This window comes from Pipistrellus kuhlii, unplaced genomic scaffold (genome assembly GCF_014108245.1).
Source record: "Pipistrellus kuhlii isolate mPipKuh1 unplaced genomic scaffold, mPipKuh1.p scaffold_m20_p_4, whole genome shotgun sequence".
Lineage (NCBI taxonomy): Eukaryota > Metazoa > Chordata > Mammalia > Chiroptera > Vespertilionidae > Pipistrellus > Pipistrellus kuhlii.
In genome coordinates, this window is record NW_023425540.1 from 2942335 (window position 1) to 2948334 (window position 6000).

The following is a 6000-nucleotide window of genomic DNA, read 5'->3' on the forward strand; positions in this document are numbered from 1 at the left end:
CAGTCCGCAGGTCGACATTCTATCCACTGAGCCACACCGGTTTCAGCAGTGTGCTCCTTTCTGAGAAATGTCGGCCATGGCCACGTCGTAGTCACACGGTCTGTCAGTCACTCAGAGGGTAAGAGGTCCTCCATGGTGGGCGCCCTGCTCAGCGCACAGCCCACACCAGGGCACCATGCCCTTCCCTGAGAAGCCACTGAACGCCAGATGCCTCTCCCAAGAGCAGAGACAGTCGCCACACTCACCAGGACCACACCTTCAGAAAGAGCCAGCAATCCTCTCTCATCATCAGCTTATGTTTCAATTTCCCCCGAGTGTCTCCCCAAATGCTCTGTTTCTTTCCCTGAGACAGTACCTCGTCAAAGTTCATGCCCTTCGGTTGGTGATGAGTCTCTTTTAATAAAATAATGATCTGTTACTTTTGTTTTTCATTAGCGCTGACTTTTAAAAAAATATATATATTTTATTGATTTTTTTACAGAGAGGAAGGGAGAGAGAGAGAGAGAGCTAGAAACATCGATGAGAGAGAAACATCGACCAGCTGCCTCTTGCACACCCTCTACCGGGGATGTGCCCACAACCAAGGTACATGCCCTTAACCAGAATCGAACCTGGGACCTTTTAGTCCACAGACCGACGCTCTATCCACTGAGCCAAACCGGTTAGGGTAGCGTTGACTTTTGAAAGCATCCACGCCACGTATCCGTGCTGTGTCCCACGTTCTGGGCTTGTCCATGGCCTCACGCTTCGTCCCAGGTGACGCCGCCTCCTGCAGGAACACGGCAGAGGTGAAGCTCCGATCCCAGTGCCCCGGCAGCACACAGGCCAGGCGGCTTCCTGCTGCTCGGTCACCGCGAGCCAAGGTGGTGATTGCCTGGCCTCTCTCTTTTAAAGACACCTTCCCTGGCTGGAGTGGCTCAGTGGATAGAGCCTCCGCCTGCGGACTGAAGGGTCCCAGGTTCGATTCCGGTCAAGGGCAGGAACCTTGGTTGCAGGCACATCCCCAGAGGGAGGTGTGCAGGAGGCAGCTGATCGATGTTTCTCTCTCATCGATGTTTCTAACTCTCTATCCCTCTCTCTTCCTCTGTAAAAAGAAATCAATAAAATATATTTAAAAAAAAAGAGAGAGACCTTCCCTTCCCCTTTACAAATGTCCCACACGGTGCAGACAGGATTGCCTTCTCTGTGGGCTTGGCAAATAGGACCGGTCTGACAGTTCTCCAGGACTTCTCCGGAAAAGTTTGTAGGGTAGGAAGTGCCTTGTTCTCAATGGGAGGTGCCATTGCGAAGGGCATGCAAAGTCCAGGGGAAGGTCCTTGGGCACCACCTCGTGGCCACCTAGGGAGCAGCAGTGCTGCTCAAATGATCCAAGGCATGTCGAAAAAAAAATTATTAGAAAAATTATGTAATAAGCAAATAAACACAAAATACACGTCTCCATTTTTATGATTAGAATCAACAGACAAAACAATATTTTAATAACTACGATCATGACAAACGTAGGGGAAAATAAAATAAAAACTCTGCATTGTTCACTGCAAGTGTAAACAAAGCTAAAAAGAGTGAAATAACGGATTTCCCTGTAATAAATGCCTAAACATAGTCTTGTGTGTTCTTTTGATCCTCACCAGAGGATATTTTCCCATTGATTTTTATAGAGCGAGGAAGAGAAAGGGAGAGACAGAGAGAAATATGGATGTGACAGCGATTGGTTGCCTCCTGAATGAGCTCCAACCAGGGTCCTGGCCAGGAGGAGCCTGCAACTGAAGGACGTGCCCTTGACCAGAATCGAACCCGGGATCACTCCATCCGCAGGCTGATAGTCTATCCACTGAGCCAAACTGGCTAGGGCCTAAACATAGTTTTGAGCAAATACCCATTATATCAAAGTTTAAGTTTTGTACCAAATATGTGTAAAAATATATACCAATATTTATGCAAAAATAAGTTTTCTGATAAATGAACTTGCCTGATAAAGCACCTGATGTAGATTGAATTACCGACAATGTTACGTTCAAGGGAAAATGTTTTGTTTTAACAACATACGCAGTGGAGAAACCAGCTCACAGAGGCATTGTGGGAGTGGGAGGAGACACTTCAAAGCAACCTCAGCACACTCGGGATAGTCATTTAAGTTTTATTCAGAACTAAGCAAGTGAGGTTATAGCTTCAAAACTCACGTTTAATCCTTCATAAGCAGTCAATTCTAACAATTTATCTTGTATTCTTATAGTTAAACTAGAGGCCCGGTGCACGAAAATCCATGCACTGAAGAGGGTCCCTCAGCTAGCCTGCACCCTTTTCACAATCTGGGTGCTCATAGGGGCAGGAGGCGACCTGGCGATCAGAGGAAGGTGATGCCCCCATCACACCTCTGCTGCTGCCACTGCCAGCAGTGCATGCCTTGGCCGGCTCTGGTTACCTGAGCCTCGGGCCAGCCCTAGGTGGCTGGGCAGCTAACATCCGAGGCTTGCCTGAGCCAGCCCTGGGCAGCTGGGAGACTGAGGGTGGGTCTGGCTGCACCATGTGCCTGCTGCCCCCCCTGCCTCCTCCTGCGCGCGCGTCCCCCCCCCCCCCCCCCCAATCTGGCTGGGCTGAAAGGATTGTGGGACTCTGGTGGCAGGTGCAAGGAACAGCTGGACCCACCTGAGGGTGTATCCAGCTGCACCACACACTTGCACCCCTCCCCCCCCTAGCGGGGCTGAAAGGACTGGGGGTCTCCTGCAGGGTTGAGGGGACTGGGTGCCGCAATCTTGTGGCTATGGGCACTAGCCATTTTTGCGATGGCATGATGGTCAATTTGCATATCCCCTCTTTATTAGATAGAATTTTCTTTTGATAAAAGAAATGAATTTCAGATCCAGCCCCATCTTTTGATAGAAAATAAAATTCAATGCATTCTATCCAGTATCTAAAGTATTGGCAATTGTTGTTAAATTATGGTAAATGTTATTACAATCTATATCAATTTTGCCTTCCAAATTATAACTTCTGTTTTTTGCCCTTTACTCTCATTTGCCCCTGGAGAACATGATGCATGAAGGTATTAAAATGTTGAAGTTATTAGGTAAATAATAAATAAAATTGTTCAAGTAACATCTTTAAAAAGTAGGAACCAACTTTTAAACTAAGAGTTTGATCCTGAGTTCAAGCAGAAATAAATGTCTATTGTCGCTCCAGCCAGTTTGGCTCAGTGGATAGAGCGTCAGGCCCGGGACTGAAGGGTCCCCAGTTCAACTCTGGTCAAGGGCATGTACCTCATTTGCTGACATTGGCCCTGGTCTGCGCTTGTGGGAGGCAACCAACTGATGTGTCTCTCACATCGATGTTTCTCTCTGTCTGTCTCTCCCCTCCCTTCCACTCTCTTTAAAAAGCAACGGGAAAACATCCCCAGGTGAGGATTAGCAACAGCAGCCACAACAAAAATGCCTGCTGTTAAACACCCAGGCTGTGGGCTTTCGTTGTAACAGCCCAAGCTGACTAATGCAATGCCTACAGCTGCCCTCACGCCTGGCTCTCTAGCCTCAATACTGTTTATTGGGTGAACAGTGAGGTCTTTTGTAGAACGAGTGATTTGTGAATAAAACGACTCCATATTATATTTTTCCAATATGTAAAAGTTAAGATGCATCAGGAATTTTTAATATAAAATGTATACACAAAAATATAAAATAGAAAATTAGCCCTAGCTGGTTTGGCTCAGCGGTTAGAGCATCGGCCTATGGACTGAAGGGTCCTGGGCTCGATGTTTCTCTCTCATCGATGTTTCTTACTCTCTATCCCTCTCCCTCTCCCTTCCTCTCTGTAAAAAATCAATTATATACAATATATATATATATATATGGTAGAGAATTAGAAACATTGATCAGCTGCCTCCCTGCACACCCCCACTGGGGATGTGCCCACAACCAAGATACATGCCCTTGACCGGAATTGAACCTGGGACCCATTAGTCTGCAGGCCAACGCTCCATCCACTGAGCCACACCGTTTTCGGCTCATTGTGTTCTTTTGTCGCCGCTGCTGAGCATGGGTGTTAGACGTGGAAGAATTTTTCCTGCGGGTCTGGGAGGGGGCTGCTCCCTCGCTCCCCTGGGCGGTGCTGGCCTGTGAACAGCGTGTTTTCCCACAGTAGACAGAGGAGGCGGCACACAGGATTGTGGAACTCGTTCTGATAAAAACCCCACACCGCCTGATGTTCATCATCTCGCCAGAAGGTGGTAGCAAAGTGACAGGCTGACCCTGGGTAAAATGGGCATGGCCAGCTCTCAGGGACAACAAACAGGCAGGAACCCAAACAAAACAGAACAACCCCCCGAGCCTCCCCCTCCACCCCAACCAGGAAGACGATGGAATTTAATTCTCGACGTTGATCTGACAGTCCTGTTCGGAGAACTCAGAATTACTGAAGGAAAGGAACCGCCAAGGAAACGCGATGGTCACTCTGTACGTCTGGTGAATGGGATGATCAGGAAGCAGCTCTTCCGGAGCCCGGCCTCTGAGGGAGACTGAACTCCTCTGAAGCCTCTGACATACACACAGGCTGACGGGGCCAGCGGTGGGGATGGGCCCCCCATACGAAGAGCCCTAAGGAGGGCAGTGATTTCCCCTGAGATGTTTAAGTTTTACTGCGCCAACACCTACCGGCTGCGACTCACCCACAGGCAGCGCAGTGGCGGTGTGTCTGCGTCCGAGGGCCCAGACCATGGCTGGCTGCCCCCAGACTTCACTGGACAGCGGCAGCGGTGACGCTGGGGAGGGGCTTCAAACCAGCAATCTGAGCATGTTCACCAAGGCATGGTGTGGGGCGGGGAGGTTTTTATGGAGATGCTGTTCCGCATGGATCAGTCACACTGCTGCTCTGGAACAAGAGCTATCACACAGCCAGCCGACCCCGGGGGCCAGAGGCAGCTTCCGAACGGCCAAACGGAGAGGGCCCCTGGGTCAGGCAGAAAAATCACTGTCAGTGTCTATGTTACTCATTCAATGCTGAAAAAAATAAAATAAAATAAATAAAAATGATTGCATCTTAGAGTCCCAGTCTCTCCACCATCTGTCGCTCTAGATTGTATTTGCTGTGTATTTTTGGTTCAGATATTTCAAGAAGGAAAAAAAGAGGATTATTTGCACTTCAGAGTCCTGGGTTCTGTCTTGGTGATGACTCAGTTGTCCTGCTGGCTGTCTCCAGACGGCTGTTTTATAACGCCCTCCAGACAGGGCGCCAGGAATGTGGAGAGGAAACCCAGGCTGAGAAACCTTCGGCAAACCGAGGCACACGGAGCAAGGCCACCCCGGCGAGAAGGAGCCCAGCTGCCAGCGATGTTCCCGACGGCCGGTGCCTGTCCTGCCGCTGCCACTGCGTGAGCCCATGTCTGCCGCCTGCAGGCCCTCCCGTGCCCCGGGCCGGGCGGCAGGGGCATGCTCGCTCTCGGCCCCAGAATGGCGGACCTTCAGAAATAGGTCCTCGGCATTTGCTTCTGAATCCAGTGGAAGTTGGCAAATAATGGCCGAGGGCCCGCTGTGTCCCAGGCCACAGGCTGAACAGGGCGCCGTGCCCACGAGCGACCGCCCGGGGCACAGCTCACCGGGGAGGACCCGAGTTCCGCCACGGCGTTCCCAGCTCCCGGAGGAGGGCCTCTGAGGAGGGCGCGCTATCTGGAAGAGGAAGTGCTGTGAAACCAAAGGTGCTACTGTCTTTTTAAAAAAATTATGTATATTTTATTGATTTTTCACAGAGAAGAAGGGAGTGGGATAGAGAGTTAGAAACATCACTGAGAGAGAAACCTCCATTAGGTGCCTCCTGCACACCTCCTTCTAGGGATGTGCCCGCAGCCAGGGTACACGCCCTTGGCCGGAATCGAACCTGGGACCCTTGAGTCCAAAGGACAATACTCTAGCCACTGAGCCAAACCTGTTTTGGCATCCCTCTCTTCTGTAAAAAAATATTTTTATTGATTTCAGAGAGAAAGGGATAGCGAGAGCGAGAGCGAGAGCGAGAGCG